The sequence below is a fragment of the Narcine bancroftii genome, chromosome 13 (assembly GCF_036971445.1).
Source record: "Narcine bancroftii isolate sNarBan1 chromosome 13, sNarBan1.hap1, whole genome shotgun sequence".
NCBI lineage: Eukaryota > Metazoa > Chordata > Chondrichthyes > Torpediniformes > Narcinidae > Narcine > Narcine bancroftii.
This window is the reverse complement of record NC_091481.1, coordinates 84,341,214-84,357,547: the sequence shown is the minus strand read 5'-3', so window position 1 is coordinate 84,357,547 and position 16,334 is coordinate 84,341,214. Positions and strand designations below refer to the sequence as shown.

The following is a 16,334-nucleotide window of genomic DNA, read 5'->3' as shown; positions in this document are numbered from 1 at the left end:
CTTGGTTTTTGGTTCTTGCACGCTCTGAATAGTTTGCCAATACAACAAAATTCTACGATGATGTAAAAAGTTTGCTTTAAGACTTTGGTACTCCAGGCATGCTGGCAAAATTCTGACTTTTGAATTCCTTCGGTCCCTATTATGGTCGTAAGTCAGGGACTACCTGTACAAGACAGAACAACCAGAGCAAAAACTTGCATCACCTGCCCTTTCTACTGTCGCCACCCCTAACCCTAACCCTACTTCTCCCACCCACAACCTACTTCTCCCCCACAACCTACTTCTCCCCCCAACCTACTTCTTCCCCCCAACCTACTTCTCCCCCCCAACCTACTTCTCCCCCCCAACCTACTTCTCCCCCCCCAACCTACTTCTCCCCCCCCAACCTACTTCTCCCCCAACCTACTTCTCCCCCCCAACCTACTTCTCCCCCCCAACCTACTTCTCCCCCCCCAACCTACTTCTCCCCCCCACAACCTACTTCTCCCCCCACAACCTACTTCTCCCCTCCCACAACCTACTTCTCCCCCCCAACCTACTTCTCCCCCACAACCTACTTCTCCCCCCCCAAACCTACTTCAGTCCCGCACAACCTACTTCTCCCCCCCAACCTACTTCTCCCCCCAACCTACTTCTCCCCCCCCAACCTACTTCTCCCCCCCCAACCTACTTCTCCCCCCCCAACCTACTTCTCCCCCCCAACCTACTTCTCCCCCCAACCTACTTCTCCCCCCCAACCTACTTCTCCCCCCCCAACCTACTTCTCCCCCCCAACCTACTTCTGCCCCCCCAACCTACTTCTCCCCCCCAACCTACTTCTCCCCCCCAACCTACTTCTCCCCCCCAACCTACTTCTCCCCCCCCAACCTACTTCTCCCCCCCCAACCTACTTCTCCCCCCCACAACCTACTTCTCCCCCCCAACCTACTTCTCGCCCACAACCTACTTCTCCCCCCCAACCTACTTCTCCCCCCCAACCTACTTCTCCCCCCCAACCTAATTCTCCCCCCCACAACCTACTTCTCCCTCCCACAACCTACTTCGCCCCCCCAACCTACTTCTCCCCCCCCAACCTACTTCTCCCCCCCCAACCTACTTCTCCGCCCCAACCTACTTCTCCCCCCCAACCTACTTCTCCCCCCCCAACCTACTTCTCCCCCCCAACCTACTTCTCCCCCCAACCTAATTCTCCCCCCCACAACCTACTTCTCCCCTCCCACAACCTACTTCTCCCCCCCCAACCTACTTCTCCCCCCCAACCTACTTCTCCCCCCCAACCTACTTCTCCCCCCCCAACCTACTTCTCCCCCCAACCTACTTCTCCCCCCCAACCTACTTCTTCCCCCCAACCTACTTCTCCCCCCCAACCTACTTCTCCCCCCCCAACCTACTTCTCCCCCCCAACCTACTTCTCCCCCCCAACCTAATTCTCCCCCCACAACCTACTTCTCCCCTCCCACAACCTACTTCTCCCCCCCCAACCTACTTCTCCCCCCCAACCTACTTCTCCCCCCCAACCTACTTCTCCCCCCCCAACCTACTTCTCCCCCCCAACCTAATTCTCCCCCCACAACCTACTTCTCCCCTCCCACAACCTACTTCTCCCCCCCCAACCTACTTCTCCCCCCCCAACCTACTTCTCCCCCCCCAACCTACTTCTCCCCCCCAACCTACTTCTCCCCCCCAACCTACTTCTCCCCCCCAACCTACTTCTCCCCCCCCAACCTACTTCTCCCCCCCAACCTACTTCTCCCCCCCCAACCTACTTCTCCCCCCCAACCTACTTCACCCCCCAACCTACTTCTCCCCCCCAACCTACTTCTCCCCCCCCAACCTACTTCTCCCCCCCAACCTACTTCTCCCCCCCAACCTACTTCTCCCCCCCCAACCTACTTCTCCCCCCAACCTACTTCTCCCCCCCAACCTACTTCTCCCCCCCAACCTACTTCTCCCCCCCCAACCTACTTCTCCCCCCAACCTACTTCTCCCCCCCCAACCTACTTCTCCCCCCCAACCTACTTCACCCCCCCAACCTACTTCTCCCCCCCAACCTACTTCTCCCCACCCAACCTACTTCTCCCCCCCAACCTACTTCTCCCCCCAACCTACTTCTCCCTCCCACAACCTACTTCTCCCCCCCCCGAACCTACTTCTCCAAGTGCTGGCCGGAAGCCCAACCTTCCCCCGTCCCGCAAAAAAAAACGCGCCAACCGGAAATCCTCCGAAGCCCGACTTCCGCCCCCTTCCAGCCAATCGAAGAGAGGTTGATTGACGCGGATCACGTGATGATGGCGGCGTCGAGGCTCTGTCGAAGGTAAATGAGCGATAACTCGATTGTGGCTTCTGCCGAGAATCCACTTGGACACGTTAATAGGGGTTTCCCCCCCCCCATCAACTATAATCCCCCCCCCATCAACTATAATCCCCCCATCAACTATAATCCCCCCCATCAACTATAACCCCCCCATCAACTATAATCCCCCCATCAACTATAACCCCCCCATCAACTATAATCCCCCCATCAACTATAATCCCCCCATCAACTATAACCCCCCCATCAACTATAATCCCCCCATCAACTATAACCCCCCCATCAACTATAATCCCCCCATCAACTATAATCCCCCCATCAACTATAATCCCCCATCAACTATAATCCCCCCATCAACTATAACCCCCCCATCAACTATAACCCCCCATCAACTATAATCCCCCCATCAACTATAACCCCCCCATCAACTATAATCCCCCCATCAACTATAATCCCCCCATCAACTATAACCCCCCCATCAACTATAATCCCCCCATCAACTATAATCCCCCCATCAACTATAATCCCCCATCAACTATAATCCCCCCATCAACTATAATCCCCCATCAACTATAATCCCCCCATCAACTATAACCCCCCATCAACTATAATCCCCCATCAACTGTAATCCCCCCATCAACTATAATCCCCCATCAACTATAATCCCCCCATCAACTATAATCCCCCATCAACTATAATCCCCCCATCAACTATAATCCCCCCATCAACTATAATCCCCCATCAACTATAATCCCCCCATCAACTATAATCCCCATCAACTATAATCCCCCCATCAACTATAATCCCCCCATCAACTATAATTCCCCCATCAACTATAATCCCCCCATCAACTATAATCCCCCATCAACTATAATCCCCCCATCAACTATAATCCCCCATCAACTATAATCCCCCCATCAACTATAATCCCCCCATCAACTATAATCCCCCATCAACTATAATCCCCCCATCAACTATAATCCCCCATCAACTATAATCGCCCCCATCAACTATAATCCCCCATCAACTATAATCCCCCCATCAACTATAATCCCCCATCAACTATAATCCCCCCATCAACTATAATCCCCCATCAACTATAATCCCCCCATCAACTATAATCCCCCCCATCAACTATAATCCCCCCATCAACTATAATCCCCATCAACTATAATCCCCCCATCAACTATAATCCCCCATCAACTATAATCCCCCCATCAACTATAATCCCCATCAACTATAATCCCCCCATCAACTATAATCCCCCCATCAACTATAATCCCCCCATCAACTATAATCCCCCATCAACTATAATCCCCCATCAACTATAATCCCCCCCATCAACTATAACCCCCCCATCAACTATAATCCCCATCAACTATAATCCCCCCATCAACTATAATCCCCCATCAACTATAATCCCCCCATCAACTATAATCCCCCCATCAACTATAATCCCCCATCAACTATAATCCCCCCATCAACTATAATCCCCCCATCAACTATAATCCCCCCATCAACTATAATCCCCCATCAACTATAATCCCCCATCAACTATAATCCCCCCATCAACTATAATCCCCCCATCAACTATAATCCCCCCATCAACTATAATCCCCCATCAACTATAATCCCCCCATCAACTATAATCCCCCCATCAACTATAATCCCCCCATCAACTATAATCCCCCCATCAACTATAATCCCCCATCAACTATAATACCCCCATCAACTATAATCCCCCCATCAACTATAATCCCCCATCAACTATAATCCCCCCATCAACTATAATCCCCCCATCAACTATAATCCCCCATCAACTATAATCCCCCCATCAACTATAATCCCCCCATCAACTATAATCCCCCCATCAACTATAATCCCCCATCAACTATAATCCCCCCATCAACTATAATCCCCCCATCAACTATAATCCCCCCATCAACTATAATCCCCCCATCAACTATAATCCCCCCATCAACTATAATCCCCCCATCAACTATAATCCCCCATCAACTATAATCCCCCCATCAACTATAATCCCCCCATCAACTATAATCCCCCATCAACTATAATCCCCCATCAACTATAATCCCCCCATCAACTATAATCCCCCCATCAACTATAATCCCCCCATCAACTATAATCCCCCCATCAACAATAATCCCCCCATCAACTATAATCCCCCATCAACTATAATCCCCCCATCAACTATAATCCCCCCATCAACTATAATCCCCCCATCAACTATAACCCCCCATCAACTATAATCCCCCCATCAACTATAATCCCCCCATCAACTATAATCCCCCCATCAACTATAATCCCCCCATCAACTATAATCCCCCCATCAACTATAATCCCCCATCAACTATAATCCCCCCATCAACTATAATCCCCCCATCAACTATAATCCCCCCATCAACTATAATCCCCCATCAACTATAATCCCCCCATCAACTATAATCCCCCCTTCAACTATAATCCCCCCATCAACTATAATCCCCCCATCAACTATAATCCCCCCATCAACTATAATCCCCCCATCAACTATAATCCCCCCATCAACTATAATCCCCCCATCAACAATAATCCCCCCATCAACTATAATCCCCCCCATCAACTATAATCCCCCCATCAACTATAATCCCCCCCATCAACTATAATCCCCCCATCAACTATAATCCCCCCATCAACTATAATCCCCCCCATCAACTATAATCCCCCCATCAACTATAATCCCCCCATCAACTATAATCCCCCCATCAACTATAATCCCCCCATCAACTATAATCCCCCCATCAACTATAATCCCCCCATCAACTATAATCCCCCCATCAACTATAATCCCCCCATCAACTATAATCCCCCCATCAACTATAATCCCCCCATCAACTATAATCCCCCCATCAACTATAATCCCCCCATCAACTATAATCCCCCCATCAACTATAATCCCCCCATCAACTATAATCCCCCCATCAACTATAATCCCCCCATCAACTATAATCCCCCCATCAACTATAATCCCCCCATCAACTATAATCCCCCATCAACAATAATCCCCCCATCAACTATAATCCCCCCATCAACAATAATCCCCCCATCAACTATAATCCCCCCATCAACTATAATCCCCCCATCAACTATAATCCCCCCATCAACTATAATCCCCCCATCAACTATAATCCCCCCATCAACTATAATCCCCCATCAACTATAATCCCCCCATCAACTATAATCCCCCCATCAACTATAATCCCCCCATCAACTATAATCCCCCCATCAACTATAATCCCCCCATCAACTATAATCCCCCCATCAACTATAATCCCCCCATCAACTATAATCCCCCCCATCAACTATAATCCCCCCATCAACTATAATCCCCCCATCAACTATAATCCCCCCATCAACTATAATCCCCCCATCAACTATAATCCCCCCATCAACTATAATCCCCCCATCAACTATAATCCCCCCATCAACTATAATCCCCCCATCAACATAATCCCCCATCAACTATAATCCCCCCATCAACTATAATCCCCCCATCAACTATAATCCCCCCATCAACTATAATCCCCATCAACTATAATCCCCCCATCAACTATAATCCCCCCCATCAACTATAATCCCCCATCAACTATAATCCCCCATCAACTATAATCCCCCCATCAACTATAATCCCCCCATCAACTATAATCCCCCCATCAACTATAATCCCCCATCAACTATAATCCCCCCATCAACTATAATCCCCCATCAACTATAATCCCCCCATCAACTATAATCCCCCCATCAACTATAATCCCCCCATCAACTATAATCCCCCCATCAACTATAATCCCCCCATCAACTATAATCCCCCCATCAACTATAATCCCCCCATCAACTATAATCCCCATCAACTATAATCCCCCCATCAACTATAATCCCCCCATCAACTATAATCCCCCCATCAACTATAATCCCCCCATCAACTATAATCCCCCCATTAACTATAATCCCCCCATCAACTATAATCCCCCCATCAACTATAATCCCCCCATCAACTATAATCCCCCCATCAACTATAATCCCCCCATCAACTATAATCCCCCCATCAACTATAATCCCCCCATCAACTATAATCCCCCCATCAACAATAATCCCCCATCAACTATAATCCCCCATCAACTATAATCCCCCCATCAACTATAATCCCCCCATCAACTATAATCCCCCCATCAACTATAATCCCCCCCATCAACTATAATCCCCCCATCAACTATAATCCCCCCATCAACTATAATCCCCCCATCAACTATAATCCCCCCATCAACTATAATCCCCCCATCAACTATAATCCCCCCATCAACTATAATCCCCCCATCAACTATAATCCCCCCATCAACTATAATCCCCCCATCAACTATAATCCCCCCATCAACTATAATCCCCCCATCAACAATAATCCCCCATCAACTATAATCCCCCCATCAACAATAATCCCCCATCAACTATAATCCCCCCCATCAACTATAATCCCCCCATCAACTATAATCCCCCCATCAACAATAATCCCCCATCAACTATAATCCCCCCATCAACAATAATTCCCCATCAACTATAATCCCCCCATCAACAATAATCCCCCATCAACTATAATCCCCCCCATCAACTATAATCCCCCCCATCAATTATAATCCCCCCATCAACAATAATCCCCCATCAACTATAATCCCCCCCATCAACTATAATCCCCCCATCAACAATAATCCCCCATCAACTATAATCCCCCCCATCAACTATAATCCCCCCATCAACTATAATCCCCCCATCAACTATAATCCCCCCCATCAACTATAATCCCCCCATCAACTATAATCCCCCCATCAACTATAATCCCCCCATCAACTATAATCCCCCCCATCAACTATAATCCCCCCCATCAACTATAATCCCCCCCATCAACTATAATCCCCCCATCAACAATAATCCCCCATCAACTATAATCCCCCCATCAACAATAATCCCCCCATCAACAATAATCCCCCCATCAACTATAATCCCCCCATCAACAATAATCCCCCCATCAACTATAATCCCCCCATCAACTATAATCCCCCCATCAACTATAATCCCCCCATCAACTATAATCCCCCCATCAACTATAATCCCGCCCATCAACTATAATCCCCCCATCAACTATAATCCCCCCATCAACTATAATCCCACCATCAACTATAATCCCCCCATCAACTATAATCCCCCCATCAACAATAATCCCCCATCAACTATAATCCCCCCATCAACAATAATCCCCCATCAACTATAATCCCCCCCATCAACTATAATCCCCCCATCAACTATAATCCCCCCATCAACTATAATCCCCCCATCAACAATAAACCCCCATCAACTATAATCCCCCCATCAACTATAATCCTCCCCATCAACTATAATCCCCCATCAACTATAATCCCCCCATCAACTATAATCCCCCCATCAACTATAATCCCCCTATCAACTATAATCCCCCCATCAACAATAATCCCCCATCAACTATAATCCCCCCCATCAACTATAATCCCCCCATCAACTATAATCCCCCCATCAACTATAATCCCCCCATCAACTATAATCCCCCCATCAACTATAATCCCCCCCATCAACTATAATCCCCCCATCAACTATAATCCCCCCATCAACTCTAATCCCCCCATCAACTATAATCCCCCCCATCAACTATAATCCCCCCATCAACTATAATCCCCCCATCAACAATAATCCCCCCATCAACTATAATCCCCCATCAACTATAATCCCCCATCAACTATAATCCCCCCATCAACTATAATCCCCCCATCAACTATAATCCCCCCATCAACTATAATCCCCCCATTAACTATAATCCCCCCCATCAACTATAATCCCCCCATCAACTATAATCCCCCCATCAACTATAATCCCCCCATCAACTATAATCCCCCCATCAACTATAATCCCCCCATCAACTATAATCCCCCCCATCAACTATAATCCCCCCATCAACAATAATCCCCCATCAACTATAATCCCCCCCATCAACTATAATCCCCCCATCAACTATAATCCCCCCATCAACTATAATCCCCCCATCAACTATAATCCCCCCATCAACTATAATCCCCCCATCAACTATAATCCCCCCATCAACTATAATTCCCCCATCAACTATAATCCCCCCCATCAACTATAATCCCCCCATCAACTATAATCCCCCCATCAACTATAATCCCCCCATCAACTATAATCCCCCCATCAACTATAATCCCCCCCATCAACTATAATCCCCCCCATCAACTATAATCCCCCATCAACAATAATCCCCCATCAACTATAATCCCCCCATCAACAATAATCCCCCATCAACTATAATCCCCCCCATCAACAATAATCCCCCCATCAACTATAATCCCCCCATCAACAATAATCCCCCATCAACTATAACCCCCCCATCAAAAATAATCCCCCCACCAACAATAATCCCCCCATCAAAAATAATCCCCCCACCAACAATAATCCCCCCATCAAAAATAATCCCCCCACCAACAATAATCCCCCCATCAACAATAATCCCCCCATCAAAAATAATCCCCCCACCAACAATAATCCCCCCATCAACAATAATACCCCCACCAACAATAATCCCCCCATCAACAATAATCCCCCCATCAACAATAATCCCCCCATCAACAATAATCCCCCCATCAACTATAATCCCCCCACCAACAATAATCCCCCCATCAACTATAATCCACCCATCAACTATAATCCCCCATCAACTATAAACCCCCATCAACTATAATCCCCCCATCAACTATAATCCCCCATCAACAATAATCCCATCAACTATAATCCCCCCATCAACTATAATCCCCCCATCAACAATAATCCCCCATCAACTATAATCCCCCCATCAACTATAATCCCCCATCAACAATAATCCCATCAACTATAATCCCCCCATCAACTATAATCCCCCCATCAACAATAATCCCCCCTTCAACTATAATCCCCCCTTCAACTATAATCCCCCCATCAACTATAATCCCCCATCAACTATAATCCCCCCATCAACTATAATCCCCCATCAACCATAATCCCATCAACTATAATCCCTCCATCAACTATAATCCCCCCAACAACAATAATCCCCCCATCAACTATAATCCCCCCATCAACTATAATCCCCCCATCAACTATAATCCCCCATCAACTATAATCCCCCCATCAACTATATTCCCCCATCAACAATAATCCCATCAACTATAATCCCCCCATCAACTATAATCCCCCCCATCAACAATAATCCCCCCTTCAACTATAATCCCCCAATCAACTATAATCCCCCATCAACAATAATCCCCCCATCAAAAATAATCCCCCCACCAACAATAATCCCCCCATCAACAATAATCCCCCCATCAACAATAATCCCCCCATCAACAATAATCCCCCCATCAACTATAATCCCCCCACCAACAATAATCCCCCCATCAACTATAATCCCCCCATCAACTATAATCCCCCCATCAACTATAATCCCCCATCAACTATAATCCCCCCATCAACTATAATCCCCCATCAACAATAATCCCATCAACTATAATCCCCCCATCAACTATAATCCCCCCATCAACTATAATCCCCCCATCAACAATAATCCCCCCTTCAACTATAATCCCCCAATCAACTATAATCCCCCCCTTCAACTATAATCCCCCCATCAACTATAATCCCCCATCAACCATAATCCCCCCATCAACTATAAACCCCCCATCAACTATAATCCCCCCATCAACTATAATCCCCCATCAACTATAATCCACCCATCAACTATAATCCCCTATCAACTATAATCCCACCCATCAACTATAAACCCCCCATCAACTATAATCCCCCCATCAACTATAATCCCCCCCATCAACTATAATCCCCCCATCTACTATAATCCCCCCTTCAACTATAATCCCCCCATCAACTATAATCCCCCCATCAACTATAATTCCCCCCATCAACTATAATCCCCCCCATCAACTATAATCCCCCCATCAACTATAATTCCCCCATCAACTATAATTCCTCCCCATCAACTATAATCCCCCCCTTCAACTATAATCCCCCCATCAACTATAATCCCCCATCAACTATAATCCACCCATCAACTATAATCCCCCCTATCAACTATAATCCCCCATCAACTATAATCCACCCATCAACTATAATCCCCCCTATCAACTATAATCCCCCATCAACTATAATCCCCCCATCAACTATAATTCCCCCCCATCAACTATAATCCCCCCATCAACTATAATCCCCCCATCAACTATAATTCCCCCCATCAACTATAATCTCCCCCCACCCCACACACATAACATAACAATTACAGCATGGAAACAGCCCATTAGGCCCTTCTAGTCTGCACCGAACCAAACACCCCTTTCTAGTTCCACCTCCCTGCACAATGCCCATAACCCTCCATCTTCTTCTCATCCATATACCTGTCCAACCTTTTCTTAAATAATACAATTGACTCCACCGCCACTATTTCTCCCGGAAGATGATTCCACACGGCTACCACTCTCTGAGTAAAGAAGTTCCCCCTCATGTTACCTCTAAACCTCTGCCCCTTAATTCTTAACTCATGTCCTCTTGTTTTAATCTTTCCTCCTCTTAACGGAAATAGTCTATCCACATCCACTCTGTCTATCCCTTTCATAATCTTAAATACTTCTATCAAATCCCCTCTCAACCTTCTACGCTCCAAAGAATAAAGACCTAATCTGTCCAATCTCTCCCTATACTCTAGATGCTTAAACCCAGGTAACATTCTGGTAAACCTTCTCTGCACTCTCTCCACTCCGTTTATATCCTTCCTATAATTAGGCGACCAGAACTGCACACAGAACTCCAAATTAGGCCGCACCAACGTCTTATACAATCTCAACATCACCTGCCAACTCCTATATTCCATGCAATGATTGATGAAGGCCAGCATACTAAAAGCCTTCTTCACCATCCTATTCACGTGAGTTTCTACCTTCAGGGAACGATGTACACGCAGCAACTATTCATGAATACCTGATGAAGGGCCTGAGCCTGAAACGTTTGTTGAGTCCCTTTACCACATAAAGGACACTGTTTAACCTGATGAGTTTCTCCAGCAGTGAGTTTTCAATTTTTTTTACTATTGATTAAGATTAATTCACTTTACTTGAGTCTTGGATAAAACAGACCATTCTTTCAAAAGGATTCTAAATTTTTCTAAAGGTTTAAGAATCCTGCCCTAAATCTGGCATTAATCATGCTTGTCGTAGATTAACTTAAATGTACACACAGGCCCTTTCAGCAAAGACCAAATGTATGGACAGAAATAGTCTGTTCAGCCCTTCGATTCTGCCCCACCATTCAGTCATCGGCTGATCCCTATCCCACTGCCTGGCCTTCTCCCCAGAACCTTTGATGCTCATCAAGAACCGGTCAATATCTCCCTTCAACTTTTTAAATCTAGCCATACAACACAGTAACACGCCCTTTCGGCCCACGAGGCCGTGCCGCCCGATTTACACCCCATTAACCATTAACCTACACCCCCCTCCCCTAGTACATTTTGAAGGGTGGGAGGGAACTGGAGCCCCTGGAGAAAACCCATGCAGACACGGGGAGAGCGTACAGACAGTGTGGGATTCGAACCTGCGTCCCAATCACAGGCGTGGTCAAGAAGTTGCACGAACCATGCCTCCCTTTGTATATCATTAAATTAGACAGAATTTACCCTTTGTTTAGATCAAGGGATTGTCCAATGTAGTTTACCTTTTTTCTATCCAGAATTATTTTTAAGAAATATTGTTAAATTAAAAAATATGGATAGCTTTTTGATTTGTATTGTGATATGTATATATGACCTGCTATGTTTTATTAGAAGACATTGTATCTAGGATTTATATGTTAAACTCAATAAAATATTTTAAAAAGAAGAATCCAGTTGTTCAATCTAGATCAGTGGTTTTCAAACTTTTTCTTACCACTTTAAGTAATCCCTATGCCGTCGGTGCTCTGTGATTAGTAAGGAATTACTTAAGGTGGTATGTGAGTGGAAAGAAAAAGTTTGAAAACCACTGATCTAGCACATTCATTATGGGTGACATTATTTGCTACAATATTGATTTTCATAAATTGTCAGGAAAACCAGTAACTTTACCCAACCTGCCCACTTAAAGATCCACCATCCACTACCACGCTCCATGGTAATGCACTTGGCAAAACAAAAATCAAATTTTCAATAGTTTATTTAGAGCTGAACATAAACCTGGTTTAGTTCGTAACTTATAATCAGAACACCATTGGCTCAAAAACACAATTATTTCCAGAACTTGAGAACATTAATATTTATGGGACCACTCCCTCTCTCTCAAGGGATGAGGAGTTTTAACTTTTCATTAAATGAAACCATGTTGGTGTATAGCAAGGGCAGTTGCCCCAGAGGCTCCCTTTGGTTGGTAGTCTGCCTTGTAAGTTTGCCGTTGACCGAAAAATTGATAGATGGTGAGAAAAGTTGTGTAGAGTGGATGACCTACCTGGCGGGACCCCAATTGGCAGTCAAGGTCAAGAGCACCCATGCTGAGAACTTGCCATTGAACACACAGATTGCCACTGGCTCCTTTAATCACCCGCCCTAGTTTGAGCATACTCGGGCCGGCCCTACTGCCTGGCAGGAGTTTAAAGCCCAACATGTGGAGGACTTTGGTTTTTCAGTGAGGAACAAACCAGAGCTCCACTCCAGGTTCCAAGCCAGAGACGACACTGGAGAACTAATCCCAAGGTGTGTGCCAAGCATTGGGGGCTTTTTGTGATGTATAATACTAAAAAAAATGATTGTAAAGTATTTCTGATTTTCCAATTAATCATATTGCGGCACCTGCACCAGGTCTGGAGGGGTTACTTTTTGTTTCATCTGCGCATTTGTCTTCATGCCTCTTAAATATTGCTTTTGAATCTGTTTCTACTGCCTTCCCTGGCAGTGATTCTATTCCAGCGCTGACTTTAAGGAGTTTGTACGTTCTCCCGTGTCTGCATGGCTTCGCTCCGATTTCCTCCCACCCTTCAAACATACAGTGGTTGATTAGCACCTATGTGCGTGTTTAACTGTGGGAACAGTAAATAACAGCGATCTGTCAGTTGTAGCAGGTATTGATAGTTTAGTTGCATCTCATGCGGCTGTATCGTTTGTGCCTTGTCTGAGTGTGCATGTGTGATCCCTGTAGCAACTTTCCCATGCAGGCAAATAAAGGTCTTTTGTTATGATCATTTGTGTTCAGATTCGACGTTTCTCAGATTTGCTGAATTTGTTCCTCAAATCACAGGTTGTCAAACAGTTCAATAACATGGTCCACATGGCCGTCCTGACCAAATGCACCAATTAACCTACAACCAATGTATGTTTTTAAGGGTGGGAGGAACCCAGAGAAAACCCACACAGACCAGGGAGACACATGCAAAGTGCAAGTCCATCACTCCTTGAATGTGGAAACACAAGAGGATCAGGTGGTGGTATGTTCACAATAGGTTGGATAGGTTCAAAGGCTGGACACATGTCATGAACAAACAATGGTCTTTACACATGGGAATTCACAAAAAGGTCACACACTGACGGACTAACATACATAGCCTGATATACAGAAAAAAAGAGGGTTTAACTTGTTCAGCACCCACCACCCACAGTCCCTGTATACCGAGAAATGAGGGTAAACTTGTTTAGCACCCACCACCCACAGGCCCGGTATACCGAGAAATGAGGGTAAACTTGTTTAGCACCCACCACCCACAGGCCCGGTATACCGAGAAATGAGGGTAAACTTGTTTAGCACCCACCACCCACAGGCACGGTACACCGAGAAATGAGGGTAAACTTGTTTAGCACCCACCACCCACAGGCACAGTATTCCATGTAACAAATAAATGAGTACATACACATAAACCTGGTCTCCAAGTGTAGCCCTTGCTTAGGATCTGGGACAAGCCCATTGCAGTCAGACTGCCAAAGCTGTCTGCAGCCTGGGCTTCTGCAAGGGTCACAACTAACAAGTATATATATATATATATATATATATATATTCAGCGTTGACCTCAGTTTGGAATCCAGGGCTAGCCATTCCAGTAGGCTTTCTGGAGCAGCTTCGAGCCCGGGGTTCAGGGATGGTTTGAAGACAGCAGCAAACAAAGAGAACGAGAGAGACAGACTGCATGTGCTACTTTTTCAATACAGGACCCGTCCATGTCAGCTACCAGGGCCAATTATGCATCAGCCTCATAGGCCCTTGATTGGCAGGTGAAGTGACTTCCTCCAGCTGGGGAGGTCACATGACCTTCTGCGATACCCCCACTCTGACCAAGTTCCAGACAGAGAGGCCACATGACCCTCCCCAATCCACACTACAGGTGATAAGGGAAAGCGTTCGGCATACTTGCCTTCACTGCTTGAGGCAATGAGTGTAAAAGTTGGAAAGTAACATTCCAGATATTTTAATCTTTGTCGGGCCAAATTTGCAGACTTGAAAGGCAAATTTTTTTCACAGAGTGTGATAGGAGCACTTTGCTAGGGGAGGCATTAGAAGCAGATATGAAAGCAATATTTAACTGATATAAAAATATGAAGGAAACTAATATGGGTAAATGAATAAAGCCAGTATGAACAGGATAAGAAATGGATATTAGAATGTAGGAAGTAGAGTTAGTCTGAATAAGATAAGGGTCTTCTAGCCCTAGATAGAATTAGTAGGTTTTGCATATGTAATTATTAAGCTCTAGTATTAGCAAGTTCTACATATGAAGAGGTTGTAGCCCTGAGATTGGGAAGGTGTAAATTAGAACAAAGACAGGTTTGTCAATGAGGATAATGACATGATGAGACACCGACAGGATACCCCCTGGTCCTCCAAGTTCACAGAAACAGCACAAACCTATCCAGGAGGCAGAAGAATGTAAGGGGGAGGGTATTCCTATACTGAAATAAACTGTATAAAAGTTGGGTGAGCCCCAGTGTATGTGTGTATTCCCAGGGTAAGGGGAAGCACCCAACTTTGCATTGTTGTATAATAAATGTTCTTTGTTCTCAATTTTTGTCTCGAGCAATTTCTGTGAAGGTACTTCTGTTTCTAACACCACCATGGTTGGCGCAGACATGGTGGGTGAAAAAGCATGCTTCTGCGCAGTTCTGTTCCACCACCACTATCAAGGAGTATTTTGATGAGAGTTTATATTTGAATTTAGAAATGAACTGGATGGAAACTAATGGCATTTGCAATGTGACTTTCTATTGGTATTCATTGTTATTTGCAAAATTGAAAGATCCAATGGAACAGCCTGTCAGCAATTTCCTGTGATGTGTTTGCTGTACTGATGACATATATTTCCTGTTTTGGAACATCACAGCAGCATCCGTGTGACTGTTCATTGTAATAGACCTTGGGAAGCTCAAGTTCACAACTGACTGTTTCTGTTATCGGTTGTCTCATTACCTGTACAGTGTGGTTGGTTGCAGTTGGCCTCGAGGCAAATAGCTGACCGGAGTCCCTATTTTTTTGTGAACAGAGCTCTGCAGATATGAATACAGTAAAAATCCGGATGCTGGAAATCTGGATAACCCCAAGAATGCAGGCTGCTCGAAAACTCAGCTGAAATCCTGATGACTCTTGAAAACTCTCGACTTTTGTGCACTGCATGCATGTGTAAGCGCCACAGATGCACCAGCAACAAGCGACCACGTGGAAGTTGCAGAAATGTCAGATTTTTTTTTTGTAGCTTGTATTTTATATGAAAAAATGTTTTGTTAATAAACTATCAAAAATTACCTATTTATTGTCCTTAAATTCGAATTTTAAAAGTACTGCCCGAGACCCACCCAATCCCTGAGCGGTCCGGATCTTAGGACTTTTATTGCACTTGCTTTGGTTGCATAATGTTCATTGAGAAGGCTTGGTGGCACTTGGCTGAG

At 45.5% G+C, this 16,334-nt stretch overlaps 1 long non-coding RNA gene across 1 annotated transcript; it reads left to right on the top strand.

The window, feature by feature from the left end:
• The first annotated feature begins 2,261 nt into the window (after positions 1-2,261).
• LOC138748852 (uncharacterized) lies at positions 2,262-16,148 on the top strand. Its single transcript, XR_011348279.1, has 3 exons — positions 2,262-2,314; positions 11,388-11,507; positions 15,932-16,148. It is a non-coding gene; the product is annotated as an uncharacterized lncRNA (long non-coding RNA).
• The last annotated feature ends 186 nt before the right edge of the window (positions 16,149-16,334 follow it).